General features: G+C 40.0%; 1 protein-coding gene and 1 long non-coding RNA gene across 2 annotated transcripts in view; one reads left to right on the top strand and one right to left on the bottom strand.

Annotated features, from left to right (window-relative positions):
• Positions 1-2,041: 2,041 nt before the first annotated feature.
• LOC138404778 (uncharacterized) overlaps positions 2,042-26,225 on the top strand; it is a 218,962-nt gene continuing 194,778 nt past the window's right edge. The window contains exon 1 of the transcript XR_011238575.1: positions 2,042-2,051. The gene's annotated coding sequence lies outside the window, so the exon portion shown is untranslated. The remainder of the gene's footprint in view (positions 2,052-26,225) is intronic.
• On the bottom strand, positions 22,658-24,320 carry LOC138402241 (uncharacterized). The gene is made up of 2 exons (XR_011236650.1): positions 24,128-24,320; positions 22,658-23,569 (listed from the first exon to the last, which is right to left on the bottom strand). It is a non-coding gene; the product is annotated as an uncharacterized lncRNA (long non-coding RNA).

Here is a 26,225-nt window from a genome sequence, read left to right as displayed (position 1 = left end):
CGGGTGAGATTTATGAGCCGATGGTAAGTATGTAAGTTCCTTGGAAGTAGACCAACACATAGGTACAAAAAATATCCCTCTGATCATATCGATATATTTTATATCGATACCCTCCGTACGCTTAGATCTTTTAAGCTACGCAACGGCTTTGCTGTTTTTATCAATAGATAGGGTGATTCAAGAGAAAGGTTTATACAATTTATACATAGGTAGGTAGGTACTAGTTTTTAACATTGTTTGGTGTTAATTTGTTGAAATATGACGATAATGTTCAAGGTGTTGAGAGAAATTATGCCTGAGAGCTTTCATCGAATATGCTGTCTATTCTTTTGAAATAAGTAGGTATATCAAAAAACCATACTGACACCACATGTAGTCGATATTATCTACATTAACACCCGTGGGAAGCCGGGGCGGGTCGCTAGTTTATACTTACCTAAGTCAAGTCGCAATGAAGTCTCAATCTTTTACATTGCGAGCTTCAAGATTCTTAAAACGCAGCACGATAAAAAAATCGTCCAAGCCCGAAACCAAAAGAAAATGAAATCTAACATCTACTGCTAACGTACTATCGTATCGTATCGTATCGATAACGTCGACTGGATACGTGAGTATAGCCGTTGAGATATGGTATTACTTATACTCGTAGTCTTCTATCATATTGATAAGTATTCTTACTGTCTGAATAGGTGTCGTGTGCGTCAATAATACTTTATTGGCTTGATCATTGAGTGCACTTACAGTAACTGCATGTCGGGCAAGCGATAGATACTTTAAAATATCTGGCCAGGGTAGTATAGGTGGAGTCTGTCAAGTGAAAGCAGACAGTGGAAAACAGTGGCAAAAAAAAGGTTCCACCACTTTTATAAGTTTACCGATGTACCTGCGCAGAAATCTTATTTTTGAATGCGCCGATCATAGCGCCGCGCCGCGCGTTCGTCTCCGCTATTGCGTTGTTACCTACGCGTCATTGTTTTGTGCGCGAATGAGCGAGAATCGAGATTTGCTTGCTGCAAGTTGTACTATAATGGTTTTTGCATCAGCCAATAAAGACACTGGCGCAATGTAGCAATTGTAAGCCTTGCAACTTGCAAGCGAAAGGTCAGGAGTCGGGACCTTTTAAACGCATAGTACCTACGGGAGCGCTAAATCGCTTAGCGGCACGGCTTTGGTAGGGTGGTAACTATAGCCACAGCAGGCGTCGAAATTATAAATTCCCTAATTGCCCCTGACAGAAACCGAGTCCAGGACCTCCCACTTACAAGACCACCACTCAGCGCTCACCACTGCTCCAGAGAAGTTGTCAAAATGCTACTACAAAAAATTTCCAATTTCACATTTCAAAATTGAATAGGCAATCGAATTTGATGCAGTACCTTATATTTCAGACAAGCAAATCAAATCGTTAGTCATAGGACACCTACCTACTTACTCATTATTTGGCAGTTGATTTGATTACTTGCAAAATTTTACTCGCCACGGCTCGTGTTACCGGTCAACGGTAATGGTGTTGTAACATGTGACTCATGTGCTGATTGTATTATTACCCACAATCGCTTGTCGCTGAGTCAGACCATGGAGGAGCAGAACTCATACAGTGATCCCAAAACAAGTAGGTAGTCCAATCTGAACACGAGGCGTATGGCTGCGCAGCGTAAAACAAAATCATTATTGTTTTCAGTAGGGATTGTGTATTTTTTTTATGAAAGCCATGTTAAATGAATAATATTCCCCTTTCCTCTCCAACTAAGTGTGAAGCTTGTGCTAGAAGTAGGTACGACAATAGTGCAACAGGCGGAGTTTGAACCGTCGACCTTCCGTGGGAATTATTTGATTTTCCTGGATAAAAAAGTAGCCTATGACACTATGTCACTCTCCAACTGCTCGATTGCGGTATAGAATGACAGCTACAACCTCACGATCGCAATCACCTCTGATTGGTTGACGCTCGCTCACCGTTGGTTACAAATCACAATGTATTGTTGCAACAAGAATACCTACTATAAATTCAGCCAATCACAACAATTGAGATTTTAATAACGATTGTTGCAGTTTTTCCGCAATCGACAGGTCACGTAACCATGTAAAAATCACGTCGATCCGTTTTGCGGCCTTGTGGTTGCAGATTGAAGGACAAACCAACGACTTTGCGTTAGAGGCGTTGAACGCTCAATAGTAGTTATTGTGCCAAAAGCAGCACTGGTTAGGTTTAGTCAATTTTGAAGGACAATAATTCTACTCTAGTAATATTTTAACAACTCTGTGCCCACAGCCTTTTGTTTATTGAGGTGTACAATGTACATGAAATTGACGAATTTCCCATTGATTTAGCAATGTTCGCCGAGTCGCTTATTATGTTGTTACAGTGCTGTAATGTCTGTAATGGAGTTAGTACTGTAAATAACTACTTCCTACTTATTTTTACTTTGGGAAATTACTTAATATTAATTATTAATGCTTAACTCCTTTCCTTACATCAAAAACCTTCAGTTCAGCTTCAGCAAACTGCAGCTCCTCGTGCTACCTTTACCTAACTGAATTAAAATATTGACAAGGAAGCTTTGCAGATTTTTGAAATTCTACGTGAGCGGGTGCCGCTGTCGAATTCAGACAATGAAGCGCCGCAAATACTCAGATATTAGTACCTAAGGATTCTTCCTATAAGGCACCAACATGACATTTTTGTGCGGCACGCTTGCGTTTGAAACTCTGGGTCCATGGTCATCGGACACGAAACATTTTTGTATGTCTCAAGCATGTCGTTCTTCACTGGCACGCGGAATCTTGGATATACAAACTCGCAACGGATGTGACGCGCAAGGGAAAAGTGTCCAACGCTACTCTTACAAGTTGTATTAGGCACCTACCTACCACAGGAAACTGTAGTAACTAGTAAGGCGTTCACACTGAGGAGAGAGGTTTAATGTAGGAATCGTTTTAATACCCTCGTCCTAAGTAGTGTTTCGTATGACAGGACAACACAGTGAATTCCAGCGGTGATGGCATCCCTTGTTGGGTTGAAGCAGGTGTTACTTTGCGAAATAACTCTGACACCGGGCATTCTCAAGAGACTCCATAATGCACTGTGGAGGGGGTGGGTGGTGAATATAGCATGCTACACGTTGTACCATTGATTTGGCAGATTAAGCTTCTAGTTCCTTACCATATTACTAAGTTCTCGTCATCGCGCTAGGCAGAGATCTACCTATAGAGTACTTGCTCAGGCTCAAGTTTCAGTTATGCTAGCAATATGACGCTGTCTTGTTTCAAGTGTCTTACGGGGGTGTTGCGGATATTTGCATCCGCATCTGCAACATCCGCATTAATTCAGATATCCACATATGCATCCGCGGATGTGCGTTTCTAATAATCCGCATCCAATGTCAAAATATTGCATCCGCAACAACCATGGTGTCTCAAGTCTGAGCAAAGTCAAAGTACGCTCTGTAGATCTTTATAGCTTTACGGTCTCTCTAGGTCTCAACAGCAGTCTATACAATTATTCCGCACTAAAACGCGTCTACACCGCGCTGTTTACGCGTCGAATCTAATTTTCTCCGAAGGCGGTCCGCAATCTAGGATCATTATTTTCGCAAAGACAAATCCATTTCTGCCGCGGTACGTGACTGGGGGGTAATGCGAGGTAATGACGGGGCTGTCATTACGTGGACCACTCGGCTGCGCTGCCACGGATTATTTCGCACTCGCCAGTCACTTGGCATTCTTTTGCTTTTCTTTTACTTATCTCAGAATTCTTTGATGAGACGTAATATTGTGTACCTATACTAGCTGGTGTCCGCGACTATGTCTGCGTGGATTTAGCTTTTGAAATTCTCGTGGAAACTCTTGGATTTATTCTTCGGGTGGTAAAAAGAAGCCTATGTCACTCTTTGATCCATGCAAGAGAACCACGTCGATCCGTTGCCCCGTTGCGATGTTACTGATGGAACACAAAAAACAAACACACTTTCGCATTTAGGTATGGTGTGGTTGGTGAATAGCGATGGTATATAAATCATCTCGCTAAATATTCTTTGAGGAAATAAGTAAATCTAGCGGCATTACCTAAGTAGCTACCACAGGTACTAATTTCGATTTAAAAGTGTCTAGAATCAAGTACAAAATTGAGGTAAATATTGATGTTTCTTTTTTGGTTGTAGTAAGTTCTCTTAAAATTTAATGGCAGGTCAGTAGTTTTTCTTGAAATCTGCTAATACTAAATTTTTTACCTGACGGCTTCTGAGTTCTGACCTGTCGGCAATTTCATGTAGAACACGGTAAACTTTGGCCTATGAGTATGACCGTTTTATAGTCCACCGCGGCAGCCTACCTCTGGAAAAAATATATCAAAGTAACGGAAAACAGACGTAGCTACTAGGTAGGTATACCTAGCCTAGGTACATAGCGGCTAATAAACCTGCATTATGGCTGCAGGCAATGGAATAAACGACTTGATTGTGGAAACCTTTACAATCGCTAAGTAGGTAGGTACAAGTATATCTACCCACTTCTCTTTTGCATTATTAGCAAGCCAAGCTATGTATCAAACTTGTTCACGTAAATTTCTGTGTTCATTGCCACTTTTGCGACTATATTTTATTCGTGACGAAAAGTTTAGTTAATCAATCACCCGTAACGTTCGAGTTCATAAGTAAGGCTACCAAATTCATTACTTTTTCTGGGACATTTCCTCATTCGATGAGTAGGTAGTTGGTTAGTCTTTTTGTTTGACTGTGATGTCACCTTAGCCTGTTGGTGAAGTGATGATTTATTTATTTATTTATTTATTTATTTATTATTATACCATAATGTGCACTGTCCTTACAGGGTAGTCCTAATGCGACAGTGCACTCTAATCTATCTTATACCTATTAACAATTATACTTAAAATTAAAAAATAAATTATTTACAACGATAATAAAATTATTAATCTACTACTTAACGGCTATCTTATGAATAACTAATAATCCACATTGCTATCCTTGTGAGCTCAGTCAGAGAGCAACAAAAAATATCTATTCTTTCGGCTATTAAGTTAAGGGTGCGGAGTGCGCGCGTCAGCGGCGCCTGCCTGAGCAAGTTGGTACGCCCGTACGGCACGGCCAGCAGCGGCGGCCGGCGTCTCCGCTCCACGTACCTCTCCGGGGCACACAGACTAACCTGCGCCAATATGTCTGCATCGCAAACCTTCCCTCTCAATATCTTGAAGATATATGTAACGAGCGCAAGTTCCCTCCTTACCCTCAGCTCGTTATATCCTACCATCCCTAGAACAAACAATGTTGGGTACATTAGAGGATAATATGGATATACCCCATACAGCCTCATAATATACAAGTACCTGACAAACTTGTTCTGTACCCTCTCCAACATCATACAATATTTGGTTTCATGAGGAGCCCAGATGACAGCATTACCTTCTAATTGGCTTCTTACAAGCGCATTGTATAAGGCAACGACAGCCTTCATATTACTAAAACCGCGAACCGTGCGAAGTATAAAGCCTAAATTTCGATATGCTTTTTTACAGCATTTAATTATATGAGAACGAAACGTTAGCTCAGTGTTCAGACTAATGATGCAGTCTAAGATGGAAACGGGCTAATATGGAAAGGGTTTGGTAGGTTTATAAAACTTAAATCCCATCGGTTTCCACGCGGCATTGTAACAAACGTAGAATCGCTTGGTGACACATTTTGTCAGAAGGAATTTTTTTTCTCTCTCTTGAAACCCTTGATGTAAATATACAATTCAGCGACCCTGCAAAAGTCGGCGTATCTAGGTGCTATATGTCCACGACATAATTAAGAGGGAATTCCAGTTCAAGGTTGTCATTTCTGCGTAACCTCGCTGCCTGGTTTCACTTTTTGCTCAGTTTCTAAACTGAAGAGCAGAAGCATCCGGGTGTGTCGCGAAGCTTACAGCGGTGGAGATATTGCGCAAGTCCACCTACGTAGTCACCAGTAGGGTGGTAACTAATAACTAGCTACTACCAAAGCTTCCAGATCAGACCACAAACAATTTAGTAATAATTATTTTCCAAATTGACTCTGACGAAATGGAACCCGAAACTTTCCACTGACGTGCCAGGTAAGTTGTCAAATATATAGGTATTTTCTGATTCTGACCGTCTAAAATAGGTATACAACTTAAATCGGGACTTTCCTTAAAATACTGATCAAGCTGGTCAACCTTCACAATAGAACGCGTGACATTTTAATTCAACAATGATTTCGATTTGAGCTTACGCCATTTCGCGTGCGGAGCTTTATTTAAAAGCAATTCAAAATGTCTCAGCCTATAATGATAATAATCGATTATTATTACCTATCATCAAATCAGCCACCCTAAATTTCAACAGACATTAAGTTAAGTTATACCTGCTGGCCATTATTAACCTATCTTCAATTTCAACAGACATGTTACCTACTGCCTACTGGCCAGCTAGGTAGATAAGAGATATAGTTGATTTACGTGTAAGATTAAAGATATACAGCTCCCACGTTGCAATGTAACTGCATTAATGATCCCCCAAAGCCTTCGGTAGCCCGTAATATAGGAAATGCACCTTCTCACCGCAATTTTAGTGTGCAATCAAAATATTGCCGCAGGATAGGGCTACCAAAATATATATCTTTAAATCTACTCGCTTGCAGATCCTTTAGATTTTCTTCAGAATGGGTGCACATTCGTTAGGTACTATCCCATAGCATAGCAGCTATACCGAAATAGAAACCGATATAGAAGGAGAAAAAACGAAAAAGGAAATAGAGACAAGAGAAGAGGTGCTAAAATTAGATCCATCAAGCTGAGGCAATCCACCTGGATCCAGTGCCATGAAAAAAAACATACAATACTTATACCTTATCATACGCGTAATCGCGTATCATAAATCTTTTGGACCTCCCCTCGTAGTTCAACCCTATTTAGCTGTTGCTCCATAATGTCGTAAAGCTGAAGCGGTTACATTTGACTTTGTTGCGGTTATTTTATTACCTAAGATAGCTTCATATACCTTTTTCATTTAGGTTTATTAACTTTGAAGCTTTTACACACAAAATGCAATTTGTGAGAGAGGTATACTTTCTACTGACACTAAGGCGCCATCTCCACGGGCGAGGGAATCGCGAGTCCGACCTACTTACTGTAATTGGCGTGTGTGGTGCGTGTGTTGCACGTGTGTTCTGCGTGTGTAGTACGTGTGTGTGTGGGAAGTGGATGTGCGTGCATGTGTGACTTTTTTGAGCTCCTCGATCTAGATCGGAACTGAGTTTCTGCTGGTTGAAAACCTAAATCCATGCGCACGAAGTTCGAATTGTCATGGGCAGTAGGTACTGAACTACCCATGGCAGCTCGAACTTCATCTCTCGCAGCACTGCAGTCCCGTTGTGACCACCACTCATGTAACCGGGTCGAAAGATGGACAAGGCAAAATTATCATTTTTTTAAAGAATATTAGTCATGTTAAATGACTCATATTCTCCTTTCCTCTCCAACTAAGCGTCAAGCTTGTGCTAGGAATAGGTACGACAATAGTGCAACAGGCGGAGTTTGAACCGTCGACCTTCCGTGGGAATTATTTGATTTTCCTGGATAAAAAAGTAGCCTATGACACTATGTCACTCTCCAACTGCTCGATTGCGGTATAGAATGACAGCTACAACCTACAATAGTCCAAAGGGCAGGGTTTGAACCGTCGCCTTTTCGGTTTTCAGTCCACTCCTTTAGCTATTGAGGCTCTGAAAATTTATCATTATATAGTACGCGACAGGTCGAAATAGCAATCGGGGAGGGAACGCCCTGCACAGTGCACACCCGCACAGTCCCCGTGCGGGCAAGCGTGGGTAACGTGCGGGTATGCAGGGCGGACTATATGTAGCCGTTATCTACATTATGATAAACCCCGAGATGTCAATTAAATACTGATACTGTACAACAAGAATCGAATTGATTTAGCGTGCAGCGCCGTGGGATAAGACCTGAAGGACGCAAGATGGAATTAATTACCGGCAAGTGGGTCGGACCACTAATCTATGTCCGGTCCATTGCCCATTCGTTAACTATGCGTAGGGCTGTCCTTCATTGTCACCATTTTGTATTTCTGGACCCTGATACTTTATAGGAATCAAATCGTAACTTACGTAAAATACTTACATTATACGATGAGGTCTCACAGTGCGTCGTGTACTTATGTTACCTTCCTATTGAAAATAATCTTTAGACGTCATCCATACTTCCATACTAAATAATACGAAAGTGTGTCTGTCTGTCTGTCTGTCTATCTGCTAGCTTTTCACGGCCCAACATTTTAACCGATTTTGATGAAATTTGGTACAGAGTTAGCTTACATCCCAGGGAAGGACATAGGCTTTTTATCTCGGAAAGTAAAAGAGTTCTTTCCACGGGATTTTTAAAAACCTAAATCCAAGCAGACGAAGTCGCGGGCATCGTCTAGTTATTCATAAGCAGTGCCGCCAAGCGATTTAGCGTTCCGGTACGATGCCGTGTAGAAACTAGAGACCAAAAGGGGCATGGGTGTAATGAAAACTGCCATACCCCTTCCAGGTTAGCCCGCTTCCATTCCATCTTAGACTGCATAATCACTTACCACCAGGTGAGATTGCAGTCAAGGGCTAACTTGTATCTGAATAAAAAAAAGTTCAAATGAAGTAAATAAGTAAACTTGAAATGAATGTTAACTTAATGTGTTGTGCCTTCAAGCGCACTGTGAGTCCCGCGGAGGAAAGGTGGTGTGACCTCCTAGCACCCTCATAGCAATGTTTGTTAATACGGGTGTTATTTTATTGCATTTTGGCATTTCAACTTATTATACATGAGCATTATTTTTTTTTATTTTATTTGACTAACCAACAACATTTACACATACACAAGTATTTACATACAAAAGGATTTATAACTAAAGGACACATAGCATAAACGTTAACAACTGGCTAGTACATAAGATTTAGGTACAATGATGTTATGACTTTAAAAGGCAGTAAAGTAAAGCAAAATGTAATAAGGAATTAGCACGTTAAATCGGTTACGTCTCATTACAAACTGATTAATAAGCTCCCTTTCGTAGGGAGATAATGACGTTACGACGAAAGCAGGTTGTCGTAGAATTAAAAATATTTAGCTGTCGATCTTTCTGATGAAGCGTATTAAATTGATGACAGATGCGATTGAGGAAAGAGTGCGTCGCAAAAACAGTGCAGCAGGGCTTAGTTGGAAATACGTTGTAAGTGCGAGTTGCTCGTTTTGGGATTTTACAATTTAGACCTATTTTTGACAAAAGTGTGGTATCCGTTTGATTGTTGATGATTTTATGCAGTAGGATTGTATCAAGTAGCATACGGCGCAAGCATAGAGAATCGAGTTTAAAATATTTTAACTTGTCTTCATAAGAGGAATTGACAAGCTTTCTATTGAATTTAAAGAGAAGTCTTCGTAAGAAACATTAGTCCCAGGCTAGGCTGCCGCAGCCAGCTCGTCTACCTAGCAGCCAAGCTCGGCAACCAGGCAGTATAAATTAGCAGCCAATCAACGCAGCCAGTCGTGATTTCTCAGACGAGTATGGTAGGTCATGGAGCAGCATTTTCGATGAACAATTTAATTTTAAAATATCCAGGTGTCAACCCTAGTTGTCTCCAGCTGTCCACTGAAGCGGTGATATTGATCAAGCTATTTGTGTAATACGCGTTACTTGTATTGTAGACTTCAGTCTTGTTAACACTGCAATGTATTACATAGATAGATATAAAATATTGCCACACAAAACATAATATACACAGAAAATAAACAAATGGAAAATAAAGTGCGCAAACGCGTTTTGCCGTTTTTATCACTAAAAATGATCTCTAGACAATCCTTTGTTTCGCTATGTCCCTCTGCCCGAATTTCAATCCATCTATCCATCCATTCGCAGCTTAGCTTGGAAACTCTTTAGTACAAGAAAGCTATAAGGCATATGAAGTGATAAAAAATATTGCAAAAAAATTAGGGTACCGGCGTACACGTAAAGTGGGGACGAGTTTTTTCTCGTTCAGTATAGATATTTTACTAACTAGGTAGGTACTTTAAAAATTGAAGCTTAGGGTCTAAATTTAAGGTATGTAGTCACAACTATTACAACTAAGTACTTGTACATACCTAGTACGTATTTCGTATCGATAAGAGGGTACCTCTTTACAACTAATTTGATTTTGTCTCACATACCTACGATTCTTGACAACCGTCATAAAATCTGTTTATGCCAGTCATTTGAAGGCGCACCAGCCAACGAGGCAATGCTTTCAAGGCTCAACGAAAGACGAGCAGTCTAGAAAAGTCGACGTGGCCCCATAGAAAATTGTGCCAGACTGCCAATACTAGATACCTACAGTTCTTGCATTTCACGAAGGCCACTGACTCATGCTCATGTTTAAGTCGTATACGTAAGGTAGGTACGCTAAATGTGTGCGTTTGACAGCGCTTGCTCGCGACTGATTGGTCCGACATGCACGCACACTTACGCAATGACCATGTAAACGACGCGACGTTACCACAAGTAAAGTTCACTAGCCTTCGTGAATTGCAAGAACTGTACCTATATGTATACCTATCTAGTATATCATACCAGTGAACCCGGTCACTGTAGTAGGCCTATTTACCTTTACCAAAAACTAGTTCTTTATGAGACCTAGGTACCTACTTATAAATAATTGAGACATAATGAAAGGAATGAATAGAAACACACATTTTACGTATATTACCCATAACATTACTGGAGAACCGTCAATGATCTTCCAGCCAAGTACCCGCCAATTAATCCGTCCAATTGAATATCGGTCACAGCGTCCAAGCCAAGCTTGCTGCGTTGTTAACATGCCTATCCAATACACACTAAACTTTATGCCTTGTGTAATTAATAGGTACCTAATTGTTAGCAATTTAAACATGACTATTTGTTCATTTTGTTCCTTTCCTAACTCAGTATTCAACAATTATTAATGATAGCCACCGAGCTCATTTGACATTTATTTTTAATCCATTCATGAAGGTTTTTCTATGAAAAATCATTGTAATATCACTCGGTGAAGCAGCAATGTAGGACAACCAATTTCAAATCAGCTTGGTGGATATCATTTACATTTAAACACTGTGAGGTTGAGAGAAACTTTTTGAAGTTTGCGTCAAGAAGAAAATCGTCGACTTGGTCAAGCGATGGGTCTTTAGAGTTTTACAATCGTCGTTCGTCGTTAATACTCGACTCTGTAATAATCGTATGAAAGATATATTTACCTGGTTTCAAAGAAATTCCAATCATTTTTTTTAAGAAATACATAAGTTTCCACTGCTTAGAGTTTAGCGTAAACTGTGACTTTTTATACATTTAGCAATTCGGTACCTAGCGATCCGTGTCGCCATACGCCATACTCCATACTCCGTAGTCCGTATAGTCCGACAGTGGGTACATAGAAAACTCAGGGAATATTTTGCAATTGCGGCTGCTTTTGTATAGAAATGACACATAAATCAGTTGACAAAAAAGATTCAGATTAGGATTAGACCTGCAGAAATGTCTCTACAATTTTATTAGGTAGACAAACGATCTATTTCAAATCGAACGACTAAGAAATCTTGTCAGATGTGGATAACATGAATAATTCCAATAGTAAAGGATGTAGTGGACGGCTCCGGGCGGAAATCCTGCATCAGATTAGGTAGCAATCTGCACGTGCATAATTATTATTGTTGTTGCGGAAACCTGCCCGCGCGGCTTAGTAGCGTTAGAGCCCTGCCACACTGGTCGACATCCTTTTGAAACTTTCGTAGAACCACAGAATATATAATATTATGTAGTATACCTACATAGGTAAGTACATTTGGTGCCAAGTCACAAGAACTCTATACGACTGTGGAGTGGTGGAGGCAAACTCCTAACACTTTAACTATCAAGTATGGACAAGGCAGCTTCTTCTTCTTCCTTTCCCACGCTACTTTGGGGTCGGCACAACGTGTTCTCTACTTCCACTCACTTCTGTCATCATGTCTGTCGTGTACAAGGCAAATAAAACGGGACAAGGACAACGCTTTACATAGGGTACGACTTTGTCCCGTGGTGGTAGAGATGTGTTTAGGTATGTTTAATACATACCTAAACACATCTCTACCTGTACTATGTTTTTACTATTACATATTCTGTGGTTTTACTAGGTAAGTACTGCGCGGGAAGCAAAACGGTCGAGTGACAAACCACCGCCATCGTACTACCCTCATTCGTACTAAGTAAATAGACCGAGAAGTCACTCACTGCCGCGCTGGTTCAAGTAAGTAGGTATAGTGCATTCAATATTACCTGGCGTGTTTCCACTTGATACCGTCATTAGCAATAAAAATAGGATTAAGTCATGGCTTGACACCAACACTGGTTGGTTTGCAACATTATAGATAAGGTTGAACCAGCTTTTTTAAAAATGAATGGGCTCTATGAGTGTTTGGTTGATTAGGTAGTAGGTATACCCCTATTGTTTATGTTCAAGTGGAAACGAGTCAGTAAATACTGAATCTACTATACCTACTCTACTACCTACAGCGTTCTTTTAGCCGACCCCAAGACAAAGGTAATGAGATTTTGCAATAACTGCGTAAATAAGTACATAGGTGGTAGATACCTACTCTGTCTAATAAAGCCTTTGTTACATGGCTGTCTACTGATTGTCTTGTCAGTTAAATCAGTACCCATACCTATTATAAATGCGAATGTGTGTTGGTTATTGGTTTGTCCTTCAATCAGTCGCAACGGAGTAACAGATTTAAAGACCTGGAGAGTGACATAGGCTACTTTTTATCCCGGGAAATCAACGAATTTCCTCGCGTACGAAGTCGCAGGCATCAGCTAGTAATAATAATAATCACTCGTGTATTTATTTTCTACTTAATAATTAGTTAAGTAAGCTTAAGTAAGCTTAGGTGGGGGACGCCCGGCACAGTGCCCGCACTAACCCGCAGGGCGATTGTCTAAAACCTGCATCAATCATTATTACAATCTCAATTGTTCTGATTGGCTGAATTTGTGCCATTTTTGTTGCACCAATGCATTGTAGCCAATAGTGAGCGAGCATTAACCAATCAGAGATGATTGCGATCGTGACATTGTAGCTGTCAAACAACCGCGGTAGGGCCACCGGTGCAGGATAGCGCGAGTGACTTGTGGGTGTGCACTGTGCAGGGCGTCCCCTCGTCTCATACCCCGATTGCCATCTCGACCTGTCCGTACTATAGTTTGATTTCAGTTACATTTAACTGTTGCGTAACGTGGGGCCGCGAGCTAGGGGACAAATTGCGAGGCACAGTGCGTGTCGCCGTTGTCATGGCGGCGTGTCAAAGCGGCGTTTCATTGACTTCCTCGCGGCCCCGAACTGCGCTTGCCTGCCTCCTATCTACTTGTATAGGGCTGCCTATTATTAACTACCTGTTCAACTCTTATACCAAGTTATTAGCATATAGCAGCTCTTATTCGGTCTTTAACCTAGCCAAATAAGAGCTGCAGATCATGAGCATCATCATTTATATACTTACGGATCCGTCAAAATACGAATCAAATTAGTAGTGCACAAGCATACTTACATTTTGTACAACAGCCACTTCGGCCACCATTACGAAAACGAATACGAATAGAATTCGAGTGAGTGCACAAACGCCCTAAGTCGCAGGTGGTCGCAGTCTAAATCGTAACTAGGTAAGTACGTTGTCTATACTAACGTTGTCGTCAAGTGTCGTCCCCTTTGTTCTTGTTTGAATATTCTAAGCCTTTGTTCTCCAACAGCGGCCCCTGTCAATGTCATTAAAGTGCCAAGAGAGCCTTGTTGCACCTACAATAATTTTTAAACAGCGTGAAAAAATGTAAAAAAAAAATTAAATAAAGAATACTAAGTAGGTAGTAGGTACCTAAAGTACGTGGCAGAAAGTAATGTACATCGATCTTTAGAATGAGATTTCGGCTTAGTAGAGCGTTCTCTGTCACTCATACCTATGTGACGTTTTGTCGGTCTCAACGACAGAGACAATATGCTTTACAAAACCGCTATCTCTTTCTAAAGCTCGATGTAGGTACATTATTTTCTGCCGCATCTGTAACTACTCTTTTTTTCATTACCTACACTGTCAGAAATTAGAAATTATAATTATGCTACTTATAAATTGTTACTTCTAAAAAAAGTTGACAACCCTAGTTATAAACTCATAGTGAGTCAAAGAGTAGTCATCAGCCCTATAAGCCAAGTAGGTAGATAGGTAGTTGAAGTCACGCGCGGTTCACTCTGTGACGGTCATGCTCGCAGCACCACTAATGACACCTCGTGCGGAGTCGCCTCCCACCATACAAGTTAATTGATAACTGTTCTGACTTGTCACAACTCACATCACCAATAGAAATTTAGGTTTGCGAAAGTTCTGTGGAAACTCTGTAATTTTCGGGGGGAAAAATTAAATAGTTTCCCGATGGGCCGTGATATAAGGTAGCAGACAGACAGACGGGCACCCTCTCTTATTGCAAATTTTTCAAATGAATGAATTTTGCAAATGGTGATTGGTTCTTAGAAATATAAAAAAACGGACCGAATTAAGAACCGCCTACCTCCTTGTTGGAAGTCGGTTAAAAATAGGTAAGTTTAAGTTGCACCTAAATAAGATACAAATTCGAGAGATCACAGAATCCATTAGATACCCTGAGTGAATTCCGCTTATTTTGTAAAATCGTATTAATAGAAGGGCATAAAGACCTTTCTGGCAATAAAATTTGCCGTTTGCAGTAAATATTGGTTCCAAGAAAATGCGCGCGCAATCGCCTGATGCTTTCGGCCGACAGGTTTGATGCGAGGGCCCACTCGCCACCGGCCCAACTTTACTGTCTACCTGTGCTCTACATAATAATTATTGTATTTGTTTTCAATAAATTATAAAACGCTTAGGATGAACAGGATTATTGCCCAGCAAATCTTTTTTTTACACAAGATTGGTTTGCGCTTGACTATAAACACAGAAAAAAATTTAAGTAGCTTTACTTATGATTTAACTAGCTTATGCTCGCGACTTCGTCCGCGTGTACTACACAAACTTCAAACCCTTTCTGTAGTACGGAACCCTCAATGTGCGAGCCTGACTTGCACTTGACCGGTATTTTTTTGTATGAATGGAATTTTTATTGACGTGTTCAAGTTTATTTGTCAGCGCTAATATCAAAAACTACGAAGCTTGGAAGTCACCGTCGAATGGTTCCGTACGTAAACTACCATCGTACAAGAAATAACACTTTTTGATTTTTTGCAACTACAAATTCACCGTTTTCGGATTTTTCCCTTTATCTACTTGTGCTATAATAATAATAATATTGCTAAATATGCTATATGCTGTCTATTAAATTTCATGATTCTAGGTCAATCTAAATATATAAAAGGAAAAAGTGACTGACTGACTGACTGATCTATCAACGCACAGCTCAAACTACTGGACGGATCGGGCTGAAATTTGGCACGCAGATAGCTATTATGACGTAAGCATCTGTTAAGAAAGAATTTTTGAAAATTCAACCCCTAAGGGGGTGAAATAGGGGTTTCTAATTTGTGTAGTTATTTCACCCCCTTAGGAGCTGAATTTTCAAAAATCCTTTCTTAGCGGATGCCTGCATCATAATAGCTACCTGCATGCCAAATTTCAGTCCGATCCGTCCAGTAGTTTGAGCTGTGAGTTAATAGATCAGTCAGTCAGTCACCTTTTCCTTTTCCTTTTATATATTTAGATTCTAATTTGAGATGCGCAACTTTTTGCACCTTCTATGGTAATCTGCAGAATAAACAGATATTCTGCACACTAGCTGCTGTAACATATTGACAAATTAACAATTGTGCAAAATAATCTCACGGTTTATCCCCAAGCAAGTTGCACAGTAGGATGTTAATGTTAGGGCGTCTTTACACGAGAGCCACCGCACGGCACGATAAAATAAAATGCGGTGACACGGACGACTTCGATTCGAGTGAAATATATATATTTGCATGGATCATTTAACGACACCACACAGCACGACGAATGTGTTTCAGAGGACTTTTTGGCTATGCCCGTTCGGTCTCATTATAATTGTTATACAAGTTTTTTGCAGTGACGATAATATGGCGGTTGTACGAAGTAACTATAAACTTGCTGACGACGTACATCACGACGTACAACTTTCTATCTCTTTATTAGAGAATATGGATAAATCCAATATTGTTTGCATCTCCCCCTTCTTCTTATGTACAGAATGCAAAAATAAATTCGGGAGAAATGAAGAGTGTACAAAAGACTACCAGCTGCAACTGCCGTGTTGTTGCGAAATCATCACTCGTGGAAAACCTACGAACGGGACGTCAAGTCGCTCGTGCGTAGTGTGTCGTGACCAAATGTGACGTTCGGTGGTTCGTATATAAACGCCCTTAGCGTAGTTGATAATAATATCGCGTGTTGGTAATCACGTGTAGTAGATCGGTGTCTTAGCTAATTGTACTGGCGTGCATACCGCTTTCCTGTCCGCCATTCAGTTGTTATGTCCCACATTGTAATCATTTTTATTGTGCAACGTATGTATGAATACGTTGTTACATGATGGTTGTCAGCTGTTGTGTGTGTGTAAGTGTCCACTGGCTATCATTACTTTAAAACTTTAAAACATCATCCTAGTAGGTAACGAAAAGTGGTTAAGTAGTTAGATTGATATCCAAAGATATAATAGGCAGAGTCATCCTTTACCATAAAGAAAGCTGTGTTCACAGTGAAAAGGTAGAATTCCTTATTGACTTGACAACCCTTCTGATAGCAGAATAAGTATAATTAATGGAAGTTGTTAAGAAGCTTCTGTGGCGGTTACCACAATAGAAACTAGATGGCGCTGTTCAATCGATGACGTAGTCCCGAACAAATGTACCGCCGATGGTAATCGCACTAACGGAGTTTTCTGCAATCTGGACTATATATAGAAGTTTCAAGTCATAACCGTCGGCCCAGCTGGCGCTACCGAGCACAACCAACCGCTCGGTGGGAGATCTCCCCTTTGGTACGGTCGAGCCTGCACACCGCCGCGCTCCCGTACATTGGTGACCCCGACGTGATCAAGAACGGTCGCACACCTCAACAACCGACTAAATCAAGAATGGTCGCACACTACAACAGCCGACGTCATCGAAGATCAACCGCACACCGCCGCACTCCGCACTGCGCACTCAACGTGATCAAGGGTGATCGCATACACCGCAACACCTTTGGATCACACACCGCAAGCCGACGTCTCCTCCAACTCCAAGTCTACAAGCAGCAACAGCAAGCACATCGAGGCCTGTAAGACGGATGTAGCCACAGCTAATGTACCGCCGATGGTAATCGCACTAACGGAGTTTTCTGCAATCTGGACTATATTATATAGAAGTTTCAAGACATAACCGTCGGCCCAGCTGGCGCTACCGAGCACAACCAACCGCTCGGTGGGAGTACTCCCCTTTGGTACGGTCGAGCCTGCACACCGCTCCCGTACATTTCCCTTCCCCAAACTTTAATCGGTTTTTCGAACTATGTGCCCTGCCCATTGCCAGTTCACTTCGTAATCCGCCGAGCTCTGTCGGTTACTTTGGTTCTCCTACGGATCTCCTCATTTCTGATTTGATCGCGTAGAGAAACTCCAAGCATTCTTTCCATCGCCCGCTGAGTGACTCTGAGCTTTATAATTTATAGCATGCTGCTATAATAATTATTAGAATAAGTATTTTATTTAATTGACCACCTGCAATCGTTTCCGCGTAAAACTGAGTTTATCGGAATTTACACGATTTGCATAAGGAAGAAATACTTGCATCTGAACACATACCCTATATTCTATACCTACTGCAACTTGCAGGCGAATAAAAGTTAATACCTACTGAAAGAGTAGTGGCGCGAAGGCAGTGACTCTAAAGTAGGGTTAATATGTAGCTGAAAGTTTAATGGATATGTAGGTACTTATGCTAATTGGGCATTTCACTACATCAAAAATAATTTATTTCTCAGTGATTATTAAATAGAGGGTCTTGCAAAATAAGTAAAATCCACGTCCTTTGCTACTCGTAGTTTTAAGTGTGATAACTATTTTAAATTATCGATTACAGTCCAGGCGTGAAATAAAGCGATTACTGGCCGAGTACATTGGAAGGCCGAGGCGAAGCCGAGGACTTCTCAAGTGATTTATTAAACGAGGTTGATAATTGCTATATCGGCCGAGAGTTGTATAGTACTTTCTTCAATTTGCAAGGAAACGATAAAAAATAATTAAAGAAACAAAGTTTTAATTTAAATTTAAAAAATGAATAAATAAAAAATATTAAAAAAATCGTGTACCTAAAAAACTTAATTTATGTCAGTGTACACCATAAAGAACCTCGTCATCAGTATGAAATGGTCCAGCAATTTCCACTACTGACGTCCTTTTGAAAATTGCCGGCACATGACCAGTAAAGACCTAATAACAGTCCTCTATTATGAAATCCTTTCTTCAGTAAAGTAGCCGATTCCGAGCAAGTGGGAGAAAAATATTTTTACATGAAAAATTTATAGATTAACTTATATTAAGCATAACATATCCTCAACCTCGTCAACTAAATATTCAAATATGTATTTTCGCTTTCCAGCAACTAAACTTAGTTGAGATTCTTGATTCTGCATAAGTCAAGGCGAAAAAATTTAACAGGCATATCACGTCGCATACGCGTTTCTCCAGGAAGTTAACTGCAATTTGCATATCTTTCCAAGGAAATATAGATTACTAGTCGTGGACGTTGATTTAGGTTTTTTAAAGACGCCTAGGGATCTCATCGATTTTCCGGGATTAAAGTAGCCTTCGTCCATCCCCACGATGCGAATGATTAGCGTGAAAAGCTAGCAGACAGAGAGATATACACACTTTCGCATTCCTGAATTAGACAGAATAGAGTCTTGGACTGTTGTAATAAAATGATGTGAATTTTTGTATAGTGGTAGTTTATGGGGCTATAATTCTTTATTAAAGAGAATGATTAAAAAATAATCATGATTTTTATTTATTTTTAACACAATTAATTATTAACGTCACGCCGCTATACGGAAAGTGATTAATGACGTCACAAGGCGTAAACGACAAATATTTTTCATTTTTTTAACAAAAAAATATTTTCCTGTAGAAATTACTCTATTATATATAAAAAATTGAAAAATACTTATTCGTCGTTCGTTCTTGGTGACGTCATTAATCGCTTTCGGTATAGCGTGACGTTTCACGTTAATTATTAAGTATGTTAAAAATAAATAAAAATTATGATCTTTTAAAATTATTCTCTTTAATAATGAATTCTAGCACTTATTCACATCATTTTATTACTACAGTCCAAGACCATATTGCAGCGTGCAGACCCTACTCTAAACATAGGGCTGCGGTTAGAAGGAATGCGGTGCTGCCGGCGAGTCGGCGCCGACGCCACCCTCCTCTCATTTCACGTTTCTCAGAAGGGAATTTTCAATCATTTCTCATTTCTCCCGACTGTCATTTGATGCAATATCGTGGAAACATCGACACCTAGATTATTATTACCTTGACGAGTCAAACCACTCTATTAAGTATCGCTCTTGCCTCAGCGAAAAGCTTGGCTGTGTAAAGGTAACTTATAAAATATACTTGTAGGCACATTCGTAATGTTGTAGGCTTTAGATTAAGGATAGATCTCCGCTTGCCGCTCCGCTCCTAGCGGAGACCAATCCCTGTTCTAAGCTTGTAGGTATTTATATAAGATCGCGATGCATTATCCGCCTTTGTTCCAACAACATACCTACCTATTGTAAGAATACGAATAGAAAATTTAGGACTATCCGTCCAACTAGAAAAATGAAGTAATAATCCTAACAATTTAGATTTTTAGATACTCACCACGATCTTGCGCCGCCCTATCCAGCGCCAGGGGCTCCCTGCGACTCGTCTGATGTTGTCCGTCTGCCTAGTGGGGGATCTTCCAACGCGTGCGCTTTCCGGTGCGAGGTGTTTCACACTCACCGTGTCCCTTGTCCCGGAGGGTTGCCTTAATACATGTTTGTATCAAGGCTATAATAAAGTTTTTAACCAATCTTAGCAAGGTTCAGATATGTTTAGTTTTACTATCGCCTAAGCAGCTAACCTCTCAAGCCGCCGCCCGCTTGAGCATCTAAAAATGAAACTCTAGCTTCTAGTTGCCGGAGACGGCAACCATGAATTATGAAGTAATCAAATGCTTCCGTTTCCGCATCCGAACAGCACCCGTTTCGATGGCTAGGCTATATGAAGGGAAGGCTGCTAAAACTCGGACACTATGCTGAAAAGTCACAATCGCTTCTTTTTTAGGATTCCGTACCTCAAAAGGAAAAACGGATCCCTTATAGGATGACTTTGTTGTCTGTATGTCGGTCTGTCAAGAAACCTACAGGGTACTTCCCATTGACCTAGAATCATGAAATTTGGCAGGTAGGTAGTTCTTATAGCAGACATTCAGGGACAAATCTGAAAACCATGAATTTGTGGTGACATAACAAGAAAAAAATTAAAATGTGTTCATGAACGAATATTGCTATTTCCGACTTTCAAAGTAAGATTGCTATATCAAGTGGGGTATCATATAAAAGGGCTTTACCTGTATATTCTAAAACAGATTTTTATTTATTTTTTGGCATGATAGTTTTTGATTTATCGCACAAATGTCGATAAAATACGATTGTAGTACGGAACCCTTAGTGCGCGAGTCTGACTCGCACTTGGCCGGTTTGTTTAAATAATTTGTGAGATAGGCTTGCGCTTCACATCAACCATGCTTGAGGAACAGAGCAACATTGATGAGGTATAGGTTGGAGGCTGGAGCGCACTTGCCTAGAAGATGCCTATTCACTCTTGCCTTGAAGGTATTTAAGTTACGCTTGGCAGGAAACACAGACGCTGCAAGGGAATTTCTGGTATAAGTAATAACCAACAAACAAGTTTGACCGGGATCATGAGACCGATTTACACTTGTAACGATCCATAGATTACCAATTCAACACATTTTGGTTAGTTCATCTTACTAATACGGTAATACCTGTTTTAACAAGTCATCCTTCAAGTTTTTTGTGCACCGAAATTGAAAGATCTTAGTTTAACATTCCGTAACGCTCGCTCTCTAATTTTTGTGAATAATAGTCTGCGCCCGCCCGCTACCTCAGACCTCAAGCCAACAATGAGGCAGGTATTTGATTTTGTATTTCACAATTTTACAAATTCTTTCAGTTTCAGTTTAGAATATTTGCTTGACCACACTTTTTGACGATAGAATACGGTTGTGACACATGAGGTGCTTCCAAGCAGATAGGCATACGGCCGCAAGAATCACCTAAGTAGCATTACGTGCATTTTTCAGTAACGGCATCAGCAACGCGATTCAGCAGCAGCGGAAGCATTGAAGAAATTTTGATGGAGTTAGAAGTGGTCGTCGCTAATAGCAAATAGATATAAGGTATACTGATACCTGCGACTTCGTCTGTGTAGATTTAGGTTTTTTTAAAACCCGTGGTAAACAAAGAGTTTCCCGGGATAAAAATTAGCCTATGTCACTCACCTGGTTTATACCTAGCTTTACCCATGTAAAAAATCACGTCGAATCGTTGCTCTGTCGCGACGCGATGGCAGGACAAACCAACAAATCAATAAAATCAAAATCTAAATATTTTTTTATTCAGTTAAACTTTTACAAGTAGGTACTTTTGAATCGTCAAATGCATCTACCACTGGTTCGGAATGCCTTTCCTATAAATCAACAAAACAAAACCAACAAACAAACACCATTTCGCATTGTTTTATAATATCGGTGATGATCGGTAGGTAGTAATTCTCTCTGGAGAAAACCAGAGCGAAATCATTGAAACTAAATGGATTAAAAACTATTTAAACCATTTTATTAAACTGTAGTGTAGGTAGGTACATCTTGTTACCTTATTTAAGTTGACAGTAGGTACAGTAAGTAAATAAATCCAACTAGAAAATGGTTTCGTAGAACACTTCTCACGAGACCACGTAATCCATTTCGTCACATCAAGATAAGCGTTTACATTTTAGTTATGAGATCAAGATCTAAGCGAACGACTAAGTATTTATTAGATTTATGTTATTTTTTATCACATAAAGGGTAGGTTTGTCGAATGGCAGTACATACTACGTGGTAATAAATTACTTGCAGTCCAATTCATTAACCTATAGGTATTGTATGCATCTATGACTGCTGAACAAGAGTTGGCCTTTTCAACAGCGCGCCACCAAATTCTTCTTCACCCACCCCCTTCTCACCTTCTTCAGGTCATCTAGGCGTCCTAAGATGCGCTTACCAGTACGCGGTCTCCACTCCAACACACCTGCTACAACGTCCGCTGGTCCTGCGATAGTCAAGATCAGAATAATTATGATGGTAGGCACTAATTATTAGGTCGGCTGTCAAAGAGGTACTTGATAAACCTCGACCACACCGACATTTAGAGCGTCAGGGGTTCGATCCCGGGCACGCACCTATACTTATCCATAGCAATCGCCATAGAAAAATTATGACCAAATGATTGTCTAGCAGTTACTTTGAGGTGATGTAAATAAAACAATACATTATATTCAAAAATAATAATTTTAATTTTGAAGTAACATAGGTTAATTATTATGGATCACTTAATTTATATTCGCCGTGCTTGTGCAAATGGTGATCTGCTTTGAAGTGTAAGTGTACTTTACCCCTTGGATAGGTCCTAGAATTCCTGAATTGTGTAAGTATATATTTCGGTTTGCACTTTGGGTGTCATTTACATTATTGTCATCTAAATATGTAGTTCACCGCAACAAATAGGTGCACCCAAATTTATTGTACTTTCGTTCGTTATTCAGTGTTGGAAAGACTAGAAGATGTTTGGCGACTGCTTGTTTGCGCAGGATATTTTTGCTTTAACAGTTTTAGTTCATATTTTTGTACTACTGCGTACATTTCTGATTTAGCTGCAAATAAATCACAAGGGTGAAGTTCTTTTAATATCGGTGCAAGAGATGCCAGAAATATGTCGACTGGGTGCTCATTTTGGCGAGTCAAATAATCCATAACTTCTGATGAACCTATTCTAAAAGAGACTCTATCCTTGCGTCCTCCTCGCGTTCTACGAGTACTTGAAGATATTGAAGGGGCTGGTGGATCTGTCAGAGAGCCATGATGAGAAGCTGGAGATGGAGTTGTAGGAAATGTTAGCGAGCATCCATCGCGATATTGCGAACCAGTCCGTTGCAAATCTGACCCTAGTGACGGCGATGCTTGAACTGATGGTAGATATTCTGGAATATCGCATTCTGCGATTATATTTTCGACATTTTCGATGTTTTTTCTATCATCCATATATTTTATTAAAAATTGTAATTGATCGTGGTACTTGTAGGGCTTGATTTGCTTTCTGCCTTGACCGCTTTTCGTAGCACTTTTCAAAATAGTCTTCCTGAAATTGTCCCTTATATTGTACCACCTTGATTTACACAAATCGCCTGAAATTTTTTATATTCAAATATAATACAGAAAGAAGTGGTTATAGCCTAGTGGTTAAAAGTCCTTAGCCTCCTATTCGAGAGGTCTGAGTATGATCTTTATGGGCACGCACCTCTAATTTTAATACTCCAAACCTACATTTTTCTCAACGAAATTTAAATTTCCTGCCATTTGTAAATTAAAATTGATGCATCTCACGCACAATATCAAATGAAAATTATTAGAAAATACCAATGAATAGCTACATAAATTATAATTAACAACATTGATCTATTTGTAGTTTTATTTTTTGTAAAAAAATCTAAGATCCAAAAACAAAAATCAAGTAGGTAAAGTACGCGGCAGAAAGTAATGTACATCGGTCGTTAGAATGAAATTTCGGTTTTGTAGAGCGTTATCTCTGTCACGCATACCAATTATATATTCTGTGCTCATACCTATAATATGACGTTTTGTCGCTCTCAAAGACAGAGACAATGCTCTACAAATCTGCTATCTCCTAAAGGTCGATGACGCGTACTGTGTGGTATAAGATAAGTAAATAGGTAGGTACATACCGCTTAATCCCAGTTCTTGGCCAATAATATCATTCCAAATGGTTGATTTACAGTTGGAATCCATGTATTGTCTATGTGAAAGGTCATATAATGCTGGATGTTTTCGCACTAACGCTATTAACATTTCATCGTCCATCTTGCGACCGTGACCGGCAAAATATTCTTCGCGAGAGGTTCACGTCCGATCACGGAACGCGTCGGAACGACACTGACAGTTGAGACGAATCAGTTCGGATGGGCGCCTTGAGGTTCACTGAAACGGCACTGGCAGTGCACGGACGGCACTGATAATGTGTAGATAGAGCTTAAAACGCAAAAAATGTTCAAGGCAAGAACGAAACATACAATCGTGATTACTTAAATGCTATAAAAGAAAATGAGGCAGAGATAAAAAACTATGCCTACTTTTGTAGTTTTTAAAATAACAAAATAGTCAAATAGGTAATTCAAAAACATGGTTTTCACAAGTTAATCCCACGTCACAAGTTGTAATAGCTGTGAGTAGGGGTGCCACTTGCAAGTAATCCTTTTTTTATAAAAATATGTAGGTATAATGATTTTTTTATGTTCAAAAAATCGGGCAAGTGCGAGTTGGACTCGCATACGAAGGGTTCCATACCGTACCTTTACACCATACACTTTTTAAATTTTTTATAATTTTTGGCATTTGTCGGGTTATAGTTTTTCAACTTTATCTTTTTACCGTCTCTTCTTTATAGTCGTACTAGCTGATGCCCGCGACTTCGTGCGCGTGGATTTAGGTTTTTAAAAATCCTGTGGGAATTCTTTGATTTTCCGGGATAAAAGTAGCCTATGTCACTCTCTATATCAATGCAAATCTGTTGCTCCGTTGCGACGTGATTGAATCGCAAAGCAACAAATCAACCAGGAAACACACTTTCGCATTTATAATATGGGTGGTGATTCCTCTACACATATCTCACAACCGGCTTTACTCAGTTCGCGCACGCGTCGCGGTTGAGACTGCGCGCCGCGCGCGCTGCCTGACGACTAAACACGTGAGTAAAGCCGGGTGTGAGATATGTATAATGGAAATCACTCACGATAGTCCGTGTTTGGTTTTCGTCGAAAACAACCGTGTCTTAATCGCAATACGCGCATCGCAGCGTAATCTGCTGACGCCGCGTCTCGGCCGCCGATGGTCGACCGCGTTCGACATAATGACCTAGTTTTGCGTTTTGTCATGTCAGAATAAATTGTAAAATAATAAATCGCAGCTAAACTACTATTATACTGCAACTATGGGTTCAGAAATAAAATTAATCACCGAAACAGAGCATATGCTTTTTAAAGCATTCTCTGAGAAAAAGGCGGAAAACGAGAAGCTTCAGCTCATAATTACATCTATGGAGAAGCAAATATTGGAGCTAAAAAATAAAATAAAATTTCTGTCGAAAGAAAATACAATGGATACTAGCCAGAATAATACCACCAAGGAAACTTCACCGCAACCAGCGGAATATCAAACGGATGAAGAAGAATTAGCCAGAGAGACAGAATGGATTAGAGCTAAAAGCAGGAAGAAAAGAAAATTGAACACCTCCCCCGAGCAGTCCACATCCACCAATCAGCATGATGATTCCTCGACCAGTCTTAGTAAGGAAAGGAAAAAGAAAATTCCACCACCCCCGCCAATAATAGTAGATGACGTAACAAATTATCAGTCATTCTATGACTTATTAACAGAAGGTCCTTCTGGAGATTCTTTTCGAATTAAAATGTTAAATGGCAACAATGTTAAAATAAATGCTAACAATGAAGATACATATCGGTCAATCACTAAAACATTGACTGCAGGGAAATTCCTGTGGCATTCTTTTGAAAACAAGCAAGATAGGCCCATTAAAGTCATGGCCAAAAAGCTGCATTTTACCTGTAAGCCAGAAAGAATAATCGAAGACCTTCAGAACAAAGGGTTTAAGGTTGAAAATGCCGTCAATAAGCTAAGGTGGAAAAACAAGGAACCACTAAACATGTTCCTGCTAAGTTTTACGAATGGGGAAGACATCGACAAAATTTATGGAATCACCTCGATTCTTGGATGCAAAGTGGAAATACATCCACTGAGATCATCGAA

The sequence above is a fragment of the Maniola hyperantus genome, chromosome 4 (genome assembly GCF_902806685.2).
Source record: "Maniola hyperantus chromosome 4, iAphHyp1.2, whole genome shotgun sequence".
NCBI lineage: Eukaryota > Metazoa > Arthropoda > Insecta > Lepidoptera > Nymphalidae > Maniola > Maniola hyperantus.
The sequence above is the reverse complement of the archived record's forward strand: the minus strand, read 5'-3'. Positions and strand labels throughout refer to the sequence as shown.